Genomic DNA, 17,858 nt, shown 5'->3' on the forward strand with positions numbered 1-17,858 from the left:
ATGACAGCTATGCTAGCGTCGAAGGATGGCTGATGCACTGTAAACAACTACGTAAGGACCATTCTCAAGAAGGTTAGAAATTACGAAGAGAATAGAAGAAAAGGAGAAGGCGAAACAGCTGAGTAAAACTGTTGCTAGTTGAAGGCCACTAGGTAATAGATACGAAACGCTCCTTAGACTGATGCAGAGGAATATTGGTCACAGAGTTGAGCTCTCACTCTCCTGCCAGATGCAGAGGAACGTAGGAGCTAGGGTTAAGTCTGTCCAGGATGACCGGTCGATGCTGCTCGAAGTAGACGACCGGACGATGCTGCAGGAAACAGACAGCTGAACGATGCAGAATAAAAAAGACAGGATCCCCTTGATGGATGGGGGATGTACAGAAATGTCAAACTTCAAAGAAGTAGCCAAAAAAGGCTAGTTAAAAGGCCTCACGGAAGTATTGTTCAACGATAGTATCTGTTGGGATCCGGTGTCGGAGGGCCACTTGTGCAGAGCTTGCTCTGCCTACGCCACATAAAAAAAAACATACACACATGTTTTAATCAATTTCACAAATGTTTCAAAAAGCGGGCAAAAATGCATTTTTTGCTTGCTTTTTTAATATGAATTTTGTTATATCTCAAATTGTCAAATTATATTTGAATAAAAATTAAAATACTGATCATCAATCATATCAATAAACTAGCGCGCCACGCGCGGCCTTACGGTGTAATATATACCTATACCAATAAAAAAGACATTTTAATTTTATAAATAAAATATATAGTTACTATCGAAATACAACCGAGCAAGCATCAGCGAACGAAGTACCCATTGCTAGTAGTATTGTATTATCAAGAAGTTTTACATTTTGAGGTTCAAAATTGATACATACTTGAAAATCGCGTAGGAGAACAAACAGATATTTCGTGAGACTAAATAAAATTTTCGTAACATAGCGCTGTACATATTTTGCGAAACATCTTGGAGAAGGCATTTTGGTATCTCAGTATTTTTACGAATTTGAGGGATGTAGGATAAAGAAATAGTTCATGATTGGTCGAAAACAATTTATTTATCATACATTACATTTTATTATAAATTGACCTATTTCATTAATAATTTCTTCAACCATTCAGTTAGTCCTTTTTTGGCCATCGATCCTGAAAAAAAATAACAAATATCGATCACAAGAAAAAATGATTTTCAATAAAAACAAAAATATATCATAATATCAAATAATTTTAGGTACAGTGTATATGTGTGTGTGTGTGTATGTGAAATCGAAGATGAAAATTTTTATTTTTGACCAAACTATATATGTTCTATATGTTGTACCCGACTCCAAAACAAATTTTAGCGCGATTTCTTCATTTGGCTTCGGGTTCTAGCTAGTCAAAGTTACGGTTTCAAGCAATTTTTGCCTATTTTCAATGATTTGTAGCTCGTAAGGGATGCATTTTTAACTAAAACAATCTAATCAGGTAGTTTTACTTTTTCTAGTGAAATATTCTGAATTTTTCAATAACAATGCTGTTAAAGCCCTATATGTATGTTAAGGCTACCATATTTGCATTTTAAACCTTAAAATATGAAAATCTGAATGTTTGATCTAGACTCCGACAACCTTAATACAGTAAAAAGATACCTTTTTACTGTATTATAGTAATATACCTATAGTGAAAAAGTAGCTGTAAAGTTTCAGAATGGGCCAGACCTTCTACTAGAAATTATGTAGAAAAGAAACACGTTATAATGGCTAATAAGTGGTTTTACATGCAAATTTGACACTTATAACCTACTAAACTTTATGTCTACCAATACAAACACATATTGGTATCGGTAGTCATAAAATGTACTAGGTTATAAGTGTCAAATGTGACTGTAAAACCACTTATTAACCATTATATCATGTCGGTTTTCTACATAACTTCTAGTAGAAGGTCTGGCCCATTCTGAAACTTTACAGCTACTTTTTTACTATCCAAAGGTATCTTTTTACTGAATTGAGGTTGTCGGAGTCTGGATCAAACATTCAGATTTTCATATTTTAAGGTTTAAAATGCAAATAACGTAGCTTTAACAAACACACACACACACGTGCGCACACACACACATACACACACACACACACACACACACACACACATATATATATATATATATATGGCTTTAAAAGTATTTTTAGTGTAAAATTCAGAAAATTTCAAAACAAAAGTGTTTGGGTAGTTTTAATTAAAACTGCATCACTTATAAGCTACAAAATATTGAAAACAGGCAGAAAATGCACACATTGCTTGAAACCTCAAATTTGACTAGCTAGAACCCGAAGCCAAATAAAGGAATCGCGCTGAAATTTTCACACATATACATACACACACACACAGTTTGGGCAAAAATTAAAATTTTCATCTTCGATTTCACAAAGAACCAGTCATATATATATATATATATACACACACGCCCACGCGCACGCACACGCACACATGTATAATTCCAATATATCATTGTAATATGTAAGGTTTGATTATTATTTTGTCGTATTAATATATACTAGCAGGGTCAGGCCGCTCTTAACGTCGCTTGGTTGATTAGGTATATATATTTATAGGTCTAATTAAAATTAAATGTAATAAGTTTATAATTATAACTACATAAAATTAAAAGATTACGCTATTAAAAATTCCAATGAATTTTCAATAACAAAATTGGATGCCATGTTCGATTTCGATTTTGATGAATTTGCAATTATGCGGAATGATTTAGATAGCATGAGTGAAATATGTGAATTCCGTAATGCCAAACATTTTAAATTTGAAATATTATGTATAAGAAGTTTTCTAATCGTTGCAATAGAGAAAACGTTTTATCTGACAATATCAATTATCCTTAACTTTTAAAAGAATTAGTTTTTGAAAATACTGACGATGGTTAACACCTTTTTAAATAACATAAGAAAATATAAAAATGCACTTGCCTTTGCAAGTTTTGGAGGGGCCCTCAAGTTATTAGAATATGTGGTCAAATTTACCACAATATTTATACCTTACATCCAGACGAAAACGAAGCCAGAAGATATGGGCAACTATACATCATTGATAATAAAATTGCCTCGCAATCACGATTACAAACTAACGACATCTTCTTTAATGCTATTAAAGGAATTAGATAATTTTTTTTTTGACAAGTAAACGTATACGCTAAATCATACGAAATCATGCACAAAGTAGAAATGGAAGAAGAAAATCGTTTGAAAAACAACAATGTTGAGTTTAATAGTAGAGAAATTATAATGTATTTAACACGCAATTCTAATCATGATAAACGTAGATATAACGCAGCTTAATGTGATAAAGTAGATGTGGTATTTGTAGGTGAAAATAGTCAACCACCGTGATCGAGATCGAGATGTATGTATATATTCAAAACATAGAGTACCTAATAATATCCCGTACATTAGTAAACTTGTACATTCTATGTCAGTTTCACTTATGTATCCTAATGGAGGTTTTGGATGGATGCCCAAAATAAAAAATAAAAATAACAAAAACAATATTTTAATACTACAATTTTATTGTCATAAATTCAGCATTAGAAACAATTTTAATCATTACTTCAATTTAGAAAAATTAACTCGACAATACATTGTTGATGCTTTGGTAAAAGTTAAAGGTTTACGATTATTTTTTAAAATAAAAATTAACACAATTAAGGACAAATTTATACATAGGTGTCATGGATCATTTAAAAAAAGTAACGATGACGATGGAAAAATGGTTATATTACCTTCAACATTTTCAGGAAGTCTATGATCGTTACAACAAAACTTTTTAGATTCAATGACAATAGTATAAAAGTATGGTAAACTAGATCTTTTTATTACCATGACATGTAACCCAAAATGGAAGGAAATTAAACAAAATTTGAAAAAAAAAATTACAAGACATTACGATACGTGAAACCTAAGTGGCACTTCATTACACGGCGCGTAGTTAGATACCACAGCGCCGTGTAATAAAATGCCAACTTAGGTTCCAAGTATCGTATACTATTTTATAGCATCTGCCTGCCCTAAGTCCGCTATGTCAAAATTATCCGTGACATAAGCAGTCCTGTACGGCATCGTGAGGTTAGCGTCCTCGCTACGCCCGGACGATGAAGCACTGTGGAATAAAGGACTACTTAGGTCACGGGTAGGCGTGACATAAACGCTGACATAGGTAACGCAATGCTATAAAAAAAAAGAAAACATTTTTGGAAAATGTATTGCATATACTTATGTAATTGCGTTTCAGAAAAGGGGTTTACCACATATGCGTTTGTTAGCTTTTATTTATAAAAATCATTAACTGAACAATACAGATGATGTTAATAAAGTTATAAGTGCAGAAATACCTGATGAAATGAAATATTCAAGGTTACAAAATATCGTTAAGCAAGCACATTCTACTTAGAGAAAAATTGCTAAATAAACAAAATGAAAGCCCTGCGGCTAGTTTTTCGTATGTAGAAGTTACAAGTTTTCCTAAACTGTTACAAAAGAAAGTGCCTAAGATAACTGTAAAAAATGTGAGTAATAAAGCAGTGGACGTCAAAAAGAAAGTTATAGAGTGCTTAGTTACTGAAAAGAAGATACAAACAAAAAACTTGTACCTAAACAGAAAAGAAGAACTTGTTATAAATTGCTTGAATAGTGAAAGTGCAATGTTGACTGAATCGGTTTTGAAACATAACCTTGAAAGCATACAGGGTGGGCCATTTTAATCAAACCAGTCTAATAACTCCTAAATTAAGCCATGAACAGAAAAATTGTTCAGATGAAAGTTGTCCAGGATCAAGGGAGACATCTTTTTGTGCAATTAGTTTGGACCTTGAACTCAAATTTCAAGGTCATTTGAAGGTCAAATTTTTTTAAAATAGGAACCCCTATTTTTGGTAGCAGATTCAGAAAGAACAGGAAATTTTACGTCCGAAACGGTATTTCAAAATTTTTTTCATGACCTTCACAAAGGTCATTTCAAGGTCAAATGTTAAGAAATACTGTAATTGCTATTTAATCGCATTTTCTGATAGAATAATCGTAGTTAATGTACTTTTATGATGAATATTCAAACCCAATGTGACAATGACCATGAAAATATTTACCTTGAAAACAAAATAATTCCCTAATTTCAGCGCTACCCAGGAACAACGACGTGGACGTATTAGGATTATGTTCCCTTTGGGGTGCTTTCTTAACGTGAGTCCCCTTGCCTCTCACTGGGGTGCTTGTTTACTGTGAGTCCCCTTGCCTCTCACTAGGATGCTTGTTTAACATTCGTTAACAAATTTTTAGTGGTCAAAAGTAAATTTTGAAGTAAACATGTTGGCTACCAAAATTGCAAAGTACATGACTCTATAAATATAAATCCATGTTACAATTGTGGAAGATTCGGGCACAACGGTAATAAATGCAACAACAGTTCTGTATGCCTCAAGTGCGCAGAAAACACAGGACTAGTACCTGCACAAACAGCGCCTTTAAGTGTCTGAATTATGTTTTTTCAAACAGCAAATATAATACAAAGCTTGACGTCAACCACGCTGCTAACGATACAAACCAGTGTAACGTCCTGAAGAAAAAAATCAGCCTATATATAGACTCCACTGACTATCCTATTAGGCCTACCTTACCGGCAGTACATCAAGTCTATCGAGAACGTTACAATATTACTAATACACACAACACAACCACAGACAACACAATGAAACAGCCTTCACAAGAACTACCTAAATCTACAAAACAAAGACATGAAAGGAGTGAAGCAGCCAAGCAGCAGCAACATCAACAATCGAAGATTGCTAGAACACCAATTCAACCTGCTGCTCCAGCAAAAAATACAAGGTTAAGAAGCAGTAAAACTTAAATTAATAAAATGTATACTTTTGATTATCTAGATATAATACAAAAGGATTCAATGCAGAAAGAAAAAACATACAGTGGTATTGGCGATCTAAACAAGACAATTAGCAACAAAAATGATATAATTATGCACTTAAATGTAAGAAGCATGAATGCAAATTTTGATTAGGTAAAAATATTTTTTGAAAGTCTGATCGTCAAACCATCTGTTGTTGTTCTTTCTGAAACTTTTGAGCAGGTTAATCATAATTTTTTTTAACTGATCGGGAGTAACTATGAGTACGAGTTTTACTACAATGATAGTAGGATAAATAGGAATGACGGAGTTATAGTATTCGTAAATAGAAACTTGGTTCAGAGCACAGAAATTGTTCAACAGGGTAGGATTAGAATTGTAAATACGAAAATTAACTTAAGTAATAATAGCAATATTGAAATCTCATCCATGTACAGATCTCATGGCATACCTAAGACTGAGTTTATTTTAGATTTAAATAAATATTTGATAAAAAGAGGAACATTAAAAATCATTTAGTAATAGGAGATTTCAATATTGATTTATTGAATTGCGATCATTTGGGCCAAGAATTCCTGTGTAATTTTTTCGATAAAGAATATATTCCTGGATTTGTTTGAATTACAAGACCACCTGTGCGCACTGCTAAGGGATCCTGCATTGATAATATTTTCATAAAAACTGATAACATACATACAATTACTTATAAACTCAAACTATCAATAACAGACCATTACCCTATATTTATAGCTCTCAATAAAATGAAAATAGTACATAACAAACCAACAATAGTTTTAAATTATAAAAAATCAAAAAATAGTGCTGAAACAAGAAACTGGTATGAAATTATCACAATACAGGATCGTAATTTAGCAACAGATAAGTTGTTGTCTGAGATTAAACAATGTATCGAGTTATCCAAAATTAATCAAAAAAGGATTAGACAGGTGGGAAGGAAAAATTGGATCACTGATGCGATAATTAAATCGTGCGAAACCAAAGAATTTTTGTATAACTTATGGAAGTTGGATATAAATAATGAGCAACTTAAAACTGAATACAAGACCTATTGCAAAATTTTAGAGAAAGTTATCAAAGACGCCAAAATTAGATATGATAAAAAAATAGTCGAAAAAAATGCAAATAACTCCGAAAAACTATGGGAAATTATAAACAATAAACTGGGCAAAAAAAGTCTAATGAAACCATAAGTTGTATAAAGATAAACGATATTAAAGTTACAGAGAAAGTTGAGATAGCGAGTAACATGAATAAGTTTTTTTGTGAGATCGGCCAAAAGTTGAGTAATGGTATCGTGCAACCCAATAATGCTGAAAACAGACTACTGGATAATAATGCTAACTCAATCTTTCTAAAACCCACAAATATAAATGAAGTAAAAAACATAATCAATACATTGAAAATAAAAAATGGTCGTGTGGACAAAATAAAAGCTAAGTCCTTGAAAGTGATTAGTAATTATATTGCGGTACCATTAACGCATCTTTTTAATTTGTGCATTGAAAAAGCTATATGGCCCGATGCACTAAAAAAAGCCGAAATCATTCCGATATATAAATCAGGGGAAAACATAACATTACCAATCATAGGCCCATCTCACTTATATCCAATGTTGCTAAAATTTTTGAAAGAATAATCTTTAACAGGCTATATGATTTTATCCAAAAAAATAACATAATATCAAAACACTAATTTGGTTTTATGAAAAATATTGGCTCAAAAAATGCTTTAAACTATATCACAAAAATTTTGTACAATAATGTAGATAAAACGATACCAACAATAGTCACTTTTCTCGACTTGGCTAAAGCTTTTGATACAGTTGACCACAAGTTGTTATTAAATAAACTGTATTGTATTGGTATTAGAGGTCAGGCATTGGATCTCCTTAGAAGCTATTTGAATAACAGATATCAAACTGTTAAAATTGACGGTGTAGAAAGTGATAGTTTACTAATAAGTATGGGTGTTCCACAGGGTACGATACTGGGTCCACTTCTATTTATTATATATATATATATATATATATATATATATATATATATATATATATATATATATATATATATATATATATATATATATATATATAATAAATAGAAGTGGACCGTCGTGAGACAGGTTAGTTTTACCCTACTGATGACTCGTCGTTGCGATAGTAATCCTGCTCAGTACGAGAGGAACCGCAGATTCGGACATTTGGTTCACGCACTCGGTCGAGCGGCCGGTGGTGCGAAGCTACCATCCGTGGGATTATGCCTGAACGCCTCTAAGGCCGTATCCTTTCTAGTCAAAGGAGGCAACGATATCTCTAGGAGTCTCGTGAGTCGAAAGGCTCAAAACAATGTGACACTACTAGGTGGCCGATCCACGGGTCGGCCATCGCACGGGCCCTAATTGCCGTACGGAGTCGCGGATCCTGCTTCGGGATCTTACCGAGAGCAGGCCTGGCTTCTAGCGGTCGATCATGGGTATACCAAGTTCGATGTCGAGACTCGGAATCGTCTGTAATAAATTTATATATATATATATATATATATATATATATATATATATATATATATATATATATAAATGATATGCTAAAGGAGATTCCACTAGAATCAATTCTATCGTACGCAGATGATACTGCAATTATAGCAACAGGCAATGCATGGATAGAGGCGCAAAAAGTATGAATGAGTTTCTTACTGTGATATACAAATGGTTAGCGTAGTAAATAAGTTATCTTTGAATGTGGATAAAACAGTTTGTATGACATTTGGAAGCTATTGCGATAGTGTACCGAAACTTATTGATGTAAGAATTCAAAATAGAAAGATAGCTAGAGTTGAGTATTACAAATACTTGGGAATTGTCATTGACTACAATCTGAAATGGGATAAACACATCCAATATATATTAAAAAAGACAAAATGTCTAGTCTATATTTTTCACAAACTATCACACACTATGTCAACAGAAACTTTAAGAATGATATATTATGCTTTCTTCCACAGCATAATTAGCTACGGAATAGTAGCCTGGGGTGGTGCATATAGAAATAACCGTGATTTATTACAAAGTTTACAGAGAAAATTCTCAAGATTATCAACAAAAATACTTTTAGTATACAAGATAGTCCATTAAACCTAGAGCAAGTATTTAATTTCGAATCCCTTAAAATCCATTATCAAGATCTCAAAACTCAATTCCAAATGTTTACAAGTATTACTCGAAAGAAAAGTTTAATTATACCTAAGAGCAAAAAACGAGTAGGTGATAAAAATAGTTATAATAATGCTATTATAATTTACAATGCACTACCAAATGAGCTCAAGGAATTAGATATAAGCAAAACCGCGGCGAAACGTAAAATTAAGTATTGGATTAAAACTAGTTTTAAATTGTTAAATTTGTTAAATTCTAAGAAAATAAAATGTAATGAGTGTTGTTGAAATGATTTTGATAATGTAACTATCTTTAGTCTTAAGTACTAGTTTTAAGTCTTTTATTCTTCTGTTATATACCAAGCTTGTACACAGGTAACTTAGTTTACCTCTACAAGGCTTGCTGGTATGCGTATTCTTAAGGTATACTATGTAAGCTATCATCTTGGTTTAATAAATAAATAAAAAAAAATAAAAATCAATGATACATGGCTCTTGTGGTGAAAATAACTTAAATTCACCATGTATGGATAACAAAACAAAAAAATATACTAAAAACTTTCCGAAATAGTTTAATGAGCAAATTACCTTTAATAATACTGGATATGCCCTTTATCGACGAAGTAACAATGGAAAACAAATTCGTTTTAATGAAAACAATATAGCTGATAATCGATTTGTAGTTCCATATAATCCGTATTTATTGTTGAAATTTAATTGTTATATTAATGTTGAAGTATGTTTAAATATTCGATTTGTCAAATATTTATTTAAACATTGTTATAAGGGGAACGATTGTGCACTTATAAAAATGAGTCAAGGTAACTCTAATTCAACTACGATGAAATAAAACAATATTTAAATACAAGATATGCAAGCCCTCCAGAAGCAATGTATCGTCTACTACGATATGCAACGTTCATTTTATCACACGTAATTTACAGATTAGCTGTACATTTAAAAAATGAACAGTTTGTATTCTTTAAGGAAGGATCATTGACTGCATGGTTTGAACTAAATGCAAACGATCCGCAAGCTAGACAGAACTTGTACGTTGATATACCATATTTTTACGTTTTCAATGAATTAACAAAGAAATTGACACCAAGATAAAAAGTTTGGAAGCCAATTATAAGCAGAACGTACTTTGTAAATCCGAAGGATCGTGGAAGATTTTTTTAAGATTATTATTATTATATGTTAAAGGGAACAATCTTATAAAGAATTAAAAACATTCAAGAATGTTAATTACGCAACATCTCATGAAGTAGTTGTAGCTAGAAAATTGATAACCACCGATAAAGAATGGGACAAATGGTTAGAAGAAGCAATAGAGGTTGAATTTCCTAAAGCTCTCTGTAACCTGTTTGGTTATATATGCAACTACTAAATCAGACCGAGATGCTCAATAATTTATTATTATTACTTATAAGCAGTTGCGAACGAGCAAATGTGGTATTTTATTAACAATTCTTTATAAAATAAAAATCTTTGAAACGGTCATAAGTTAAATAATAAAAATTTAAATAAAATAAAATAAAGACGCAGCTGCGTGACAAAAAAAAAATTATATTTTCCGTAGAGCTTAAGAACAGGCGAGCGTCCAGACAGCGCAATTAGGCAGTCCGAAGAAATAGCCATTAAGAGCACGCGCAGGTACAGCGATAGGGATCGGTATACGGCGGGCAGCAGCCCTATCGTAGAATTTGTGCGCAGCCGGAAAAAAACCAAAGTATCTGGGGAAATTGCGAGCAACAATCTGGCGTCTCAAGTTTTAGAGTCTGCGTCACAGAATGCGAAGCCGTGCAAAGCAAATTATAAATTTTAAAAGTAGAATATTTATAATAAATAAAATAAAAATTTAGATTCATATAAAGTATGGAGAGTTGAAAAGTATTAAGTTGCAACTGTGCATATTTTATTTATTTCAAAGATAAAGTAGAATTCGTATTCGTGGCGTAGAAAGAAATGTATACTCGCACAGGTTTTACGATATGTTTTTAGTTGAATAGATAGTTTATAATAAACTAGTTAGAAATAGCAGCTAGGTTATAATAATAATATCAAGTTTAAATAATAATAGAATATTATAATAAAGTTTGAAATTTAAAAATATTAAGTTACAATAAATTTGAATTGATTGCAATAGTAAATTAAAATCATAGTTGATATTTATTATATTATATAAGCAAACATGTAAAATCTACAAATTATTATTAAATAACAAATAGAAAAGTTGAAAATGGTACAGGGAGGGCCATCTCGCGGGAAATCGGCAAGGCTAGGAAAATAGCGAAGGTAGTGCGGAAGAAGATCTGAAGAGGCGGTAGCCAAGCGGAAAGTAGCGATGCAATAGGTCTATGACCGATATAGAGGGCGCAGATGCGGACCCAAAGGGATGGGCCTATGGAAAAGAAGCGACGCGGGGGCGAAGGGAAGAAAAACGTGGAAGAAAAGTTCAGTCTGTATGAGAGTCTCATCGGGGAGTTCAGCTGAGGTGGCTGCTCCCAAGCAACATATAAGTTTTTAAATTTTGTATTTCAAAGCCGTGGTGGCTGTGTTCAGAATAAGAATTTCTCCAAGTTTTTTTTCTTTTTAAAATAAACAGAATATTGAAGAGCAATCAAATCAACAGAGTAAAGTTTGATTCATTTTAACCAAATTTTCAAATCCAAAAGGAAGGAAGGAGTTTACAATCCAGTAAATTCTGAATTTGCTGCAATCTACAAAAAGAAAAGTAAGTAAAAATCATATAAGTTAATTAATAAATATCTAAAGGTTTGGGAATTTGTAAAGTGAGCAGGCTTCGAACGCTGCCGTTTATTTTACAAATATATTTTGGGAGAACTTGTCGAATTGCCTGGAGGGTTGACTGGACTTCGCTTATCGGAGGCCTTTTGACCTACAGTTCAACGAGACCTGTTCATTCGTTTGGAAAGGGATTTGAATAAATTCACGCCGAATATTAAAATAAATAAAGGAGCGACTTCATCTCGAGTTCAACGGAAGCTGACTCAAAACTTAGAATATTACAGTGTGCGCCGACGTTCGGACGTAACAACGGTCCGCGATGTGTTAGTCGCGAACTCGTGAGATTCGTGACTCGAGGTTAGTAATCAGGAGATAAGGACAGTCGAAGAATGATGATTGTCTTTGATCCATCCCGCGTTTGCCTGTTGAGTGGACAAAAGACTTCCCTATCCTCTGAAATGGAAGATCCACCAGAGGAGAGCTGCTCGTGTGTTGGAGGGAATGAATAGGGGATATCCACTATTCATTCCCTGCACACTTAGGTAAACCACGCATCTTTTAGACTGATGTGTGAGGTACTACCATCACACCACGAGTCTCTGACCAGATAGCCTCACCCAAGGACAGGACCATCCTGAACCGGTAAAACATCTGAAGGGGGGATAGGAGTAGATGATACTATTTAATAAAGGGTTTGAGTCATACTATATTTATAAATCATCGTATCCTACGAATAGTATGAGATTTTATTTTCACGCGACGAAGAGCTTTACATTTCAAATCTCGCCACGAAAAACTTCACATTTTAACAGTTGCCGCAAAGAATAGTTTACTTCACCTTTTTGCCACTAAGACTACGATATTTCACGATTTTGCCACGAAGACTAATACATTTCACGTTTTTACCGCGAAGACTAACACGTTTCACATTTTTCTACGAAGATTAACATATTTCATTTTATTTGCCACGACAACTATTGCGCTTCGGAAGCAACATGTTAAAACAGTGAATTAATGTTACATGTTAACAGTAAATTAATCAAAAGAGTTTTAAAAATAAAGTCGAGGTATGTCTATAGTATGACATTTTTAATTTCGACGAATTTTCAAAATTTGTTCAGTGGAAAAAAATTTCATCTGTAAGAAAATTTTGTGTAGACAATATCAGAGGCCACATAAATTTAAGCATAAAATACAATTTTACGCAAGATGAAGATAAGCTTCAGATATTGAAAAAAAATGTTTGGATGGAAAGCCATAAAGTGCTACCAATTGCCTAAAGCTTACGAAGGAAAAAATCCTTCGAGCGAAAAAAAAGCGAAGACCTTCAGGCAATGATTGCAAGAAGGCTTATACCTTCTCAATTCCACGATTTTTATCACGCAATTATATAAAAATAAACAAATTATTATTATAAATTATTATTTATTATTCATTTTAACCCTTTTTTTTATTTTATTGCATGCACATAGATTTTATCAGAATTTTAAATCTGTTAGTCTTCGTGGCTAAAACGTGAAATCCGTTAGTTTTCGCGGCGAAAATGTGAAATCTCATAGTCTTCGCGGCAACTATTGAATTTAATGCTCATCGTGGCAAAGACGTGAACTCGCGGGGAATTTGGGATCTGATGTTTTTTGTGGGGGTCAACGAAATGATGTTCGTTTATTTACTTGATTATTATTCATAGGCGATACTAGATCTCATGACCTACAGGAGAGGGAGTGGGCTGCACGCATACTCTTCGAGAGCCTGGGGCTCATGGACTACTGGGTATGGTGGAGACCGAAGTCAGAAGCAAGAGCTACCATTCGCGAGTTACTCAGTTAAGAGCCAGATCATTAATGCTCGCTGCTGACTCTGGGGCTCCTTATATACCCGTGTCGCTCCCTCTCTCCTGTGTTATATGCGCGCGTGCCATCTACCTGCGTATAGGTAGACTATTTACATTTGGCTACTAGTGCCACTCGGTCAGTAACTTGCCTACACCAGGCAAGTTATCTGTTGCTGCTCTCTTACCCCCGGGCGGGGCCTACCGTCTCATCTTCAAATCATAGCGTCGCTATCTGCGTTAAGGGATCAGGAGTTATCTCACCCTCTCCTCCAGATATTTGGCTAGAATAGGAGGTCATTGAGCCCATGCGTAGGAGGAGTCCCGGAAAATCTCTCTCTCTCCTATAGGGAAATCGCTTCAAAACCTTTCTTGGAGGGAATTAGAGGAATGGGCCAGGGGGACGAGTTTCCCGAGGATACACTCTGAAATTATTGCGGACCTGACTTCTAGTCGGTCAACATATGCACTTAGTCCGCATTACCACTTCGGTCCCGGCTCTCAGCTAGCTCGGAAGTTCTCTTTTACTTATTACGCGCTCAGTCCGCACTTCGAAATTTATTTTATAATACGCGCTCAGTCCGCATCAAATACATTTATATCTTATTCGCGTTTAGTCCGCATCTATCAACACTCAGTCTGCTATATAATTTTGTACTGTTACGTGACAACTTTCCCGATTCGCATTTGAAATAATAATTTCAAATGTAGAGTCGAGAAAGTTTTACACGTATAAAGGTACAGCGAGACTCAAGACCACAAAAGTATCAAGTGGCTAAGAATCTCGCTAACCTAAACAACAACTTTTTTGGTGTATAAGAAAAATTTTATATTGAATGATCGCCCATTAGCCCATGAATAAAGAGCTTTAACATCTAGAATTGCTTTATTTTTTGCAGCTTGTAAGCACGCTCTTGTAGCTTCTCTCTTTACTCTCGCTCCAACTCCATCGCAACTACCTTTTCCGTGTGCTGTTGCAAAACAGTGCCATTTAGCATCAACGCCAAAATCTCTCTTATGACTCATTAAACTACACATTTGATAACGATTTTTAAAATGCTGTTTAGCACCATCCGTAGCATATATTACCTTTTTTACTGTGGGACAAACCTTGCGAATTTCAAGTATAAGCTTTTGCTGCATTATGTATACTGCAGTGGCATCATGAGTAGTACAGTCGGACATAGATACTGTACTGAAATGCTTTAGCTTGCCTTCAGATTTATAATAAACAACAGCAGGAAAAATCGTACTTTGATCATTATTAAAATGAAATGCCTGTGCAGCATCTTGGGCTGTAAAAGCATAGTTCTCAGCAAAATCCAATTGAGCAAGAACCTCTTCATCTGAAAGATTATTTTTCTTCCCAGAAATAAACTTTGATTGTTCCTTAGCGATGAAGTGATGAGGTATCAACTTTTCTAGGCTAGAACATAAAGTTTCAATAAATTCTTGCGGTGTTAGGCATTGTTTTATCAAAGTGTATCTATCGGTTGATTGCCACGTGCTGAAGATGACTTGATCAATATTGTGCTCATCCATAATGTTCTCAACGTAATTAGAAAACTTTTGAATGTCCGGACAAAATTTGCATTCATTCAAATAACAACTTGGTTTGGGATCCTCACATAGAACAAAATTCAAACAATCTTTATAATTCTTCAGAATATTGTTTGAGATTTTTTCTATATTTACTGCGTCAATCATCGCCTTGAAATTTTGGTGTTTGTACCAGAGGATCCTGCAAAGACACAACATTTTGGTCTCAGTTCCGCAAACTTGGTAAGCCCAATCGGATGTTCAGGAAACTGTTCTTTAAATTGATTATGAAGGTTCTTAATATCAGTAAGTAATAATCTTTTCTGCACTTTTATTTTTTCACCATATAAATAAATACTGACGGTATCTTTTTTATTTGGCATAATTCTGCTGTTAAGATCATTTTCGTAAAAATCTTCAACTTTCTGAGTAGTTTCTGCAGGTAATATTTTTCCACGTTTTGCAACAGGAGAAGCCAAAACTCCATCTGATTCTCTTAACTGTTTTGCTTTACGAGCCATTCTGTGAGACACACCAAATTGGTTCATAATTTTACGTATTGCCCAGTGTTCGGGCAAAATAGTAAGAATACTGACACGTAATGAATCGTTCTCCGGCAGGGTTTGGAATTTGTTTTTAAGTCCAGTTAAAATATCTGTAAGATCATCTTGCATAGGTGCATAGGTGCATCCGTATTTGAAACCGAAGGTGAGGCCGTCTCTGATTCAAAATCAACACTCATACTGACGTTTGGAGATGACAAATCATGTAGTTTGTAATAGGATTTTCTACATGTATCACAAATCTATCGATACGATATTTTTTCGCAGGAGAGGACATTGTTGTAGGATATGAGAAAGCACAACCAAAACAAAAAAAATGTTAGAAATAACAAAATTACGGCTAGTACAGTTGAACAAGGAGTTGCCGATAAAGTAAGACTTACTCAACAACTGCCTTAAAAAGGATGTTGAAGAAGAAGTCGCCAATGTATCTATTAATGTACCTATTAACTATCTTAAAAAGGACTGTTGGAGAAAAAGTCGCCTATGAATAAAGCCGCTGATGGACTTGCTCACCAACTATCCTGAAAAAGACTCTTGGAGAAAAAGTCGCCGATGAAGAAAGCATTCCTTGAAGAAAATATTCCTTTCTATGGGTTGCTAAACGTGGGAAGGGGTCGGGGGTGTAGGTAAAAAAGAGGGATGAAATAAATCACTTGAAAGCAATAAATTCCTTTGCCACAAAACAGTTTTATTTGCTGAAGTCTTTGCACAAGTTGTCATTGGACACGAGCTGTGTACTTGCAGCATTAGGCTGTTGGAAGAGGGGCGAGGTACAGCGCTGGACCCGGCCTCCTTATGTGCCCTCCGCGACGCTACTTCACTTGTGGGTAATGCGCAGCCGCCTAGCGGCGCGCCGCGGTGATAAGCGCTGCAGCGTGCGTGGCGTGTTCGGCGGGTTGCGCGTTAGCAGGGGCTTTTCGCGAGAGAGCCTGCGGGTGGGTTATGATAAATATCCGCCAGTTTATATTGGTCATATTGAATTTTGAAATTTCGAGGTTAAAATAAGATTCAGCGGCCCCTTAAACTCCCATACCGATACTTTAAACTGATTTAAAATCGTTCATTGCGGTAAAATAGTTTTGGTGGTTGTATAATGTCTGCCATTTTGGATCCACCATTTCGAATTTTGAAATGTCGAGGTTAAAATAAGATTCAGTGACCCTGAAAACCCCCATATCGATACTTTAAACTGATATATATATACACACACACATATATATATATATATATATATATATATACACACACACACATTATCTAAAGTCACTCATTCCTAAAAATCCCAAGATAACAAAAGAAAGGAAGGTCTAGGAAGGAAAGTTTCTATTCAATCGTTCGAAGAGAAAAATCGCAAGGTAAGATTCATAAGTATTAATTTGGACAACTACCAAAAGGAAAGAAAAGACACTTGCAGGTAGGCATACGGATTCTGACCAGGTTCCACCCTGGACACCTGTAGAGCGTGTCCGATAGGCAGACTCACATAAAAGGGGAAACTGTTCAAGTTTCCACCTAACATGTACTTTTATTTTTCACTAGTAAGTTACTGAATAAACGGAATTTGGTTATTTTGTATATCAATGTTTTGTGCTTTTTGTTTATTTCACGCGTATCTCCTTAAATACCTGAGGCGTTCCGAATTATTATTATACTACACTCAACAGTCTACAGCAGTACTCACCACAAAATGAAGTAAATATTTTAATTTACAATTTATCTCTGAATAACCTTTCTTTCTCTTTTTTGCATCTACCACTGTGTAGTTTAGAATCTTTTCTCGCTGCTAAAAATTAAGAGCCATGTGTCGGATGGCTACTAACAATAATCCTTTCTAATGTTACGGATACCGTACAAACTCTACACAAAAATAACCCTACACGCTACACAAAATAATTCTACGCAGGAAATAACTGCACGGAAAAATTCTACACATACAGGGTGGGCCATTTTAATCAAACCAGTCTAATAACTCCTAAATTAAGCCATGAACAGAAAAATTGTTCAGATGAAAGTTGTCCAGGATCAAGGGGGACATCTTTTTGTGCAATTAGTTTTGACCTTGAACTCAAATTTCAAGGTCATTTGAAGGTCAATTTTTGTT

At 34.4% G+C, this 17,858-nt stretch overlaps 1 long non-coding RNA gene across 1 annotated transcript in view; it reads right to left on the minus strand.

The window, feature by feature from the left end:
* Positions 1 to 1,038: 1,038 nt before the first annotated feature.
* Positions 1,039 to 17,858, minus strand: part of LOC100116706 — a 30,616-nt gene continuing 13,796 nt past the window's right edge. The window contains exon 2 of the long non-coding RNA XR_512164.3: positions 1,039 to 1,145. This is a non-coding gene — a long non-coding RNA (uncharacterized LOC100116706). The remainder of the gene's footprint in view (positions 1,146 to 17,858) is intronic.

The sequence above is a fragment of the Nasonia vitripennis genome (assembly GCF_009193385.2).
Source record: "Nasonia vitripennis strain AsymCx chromosome 3 unlocalized genomic scaffold, Nvit_psr_1.1 chr3_random0008, whole genome shotgun sequence".
Classification (NCBI taxonomy): Eukaryota; Metazoa; Arthropoda; class Insecta; order Hymenoptera; family Pteromalidae; genus Nasonia; species Nasonia vitripennis.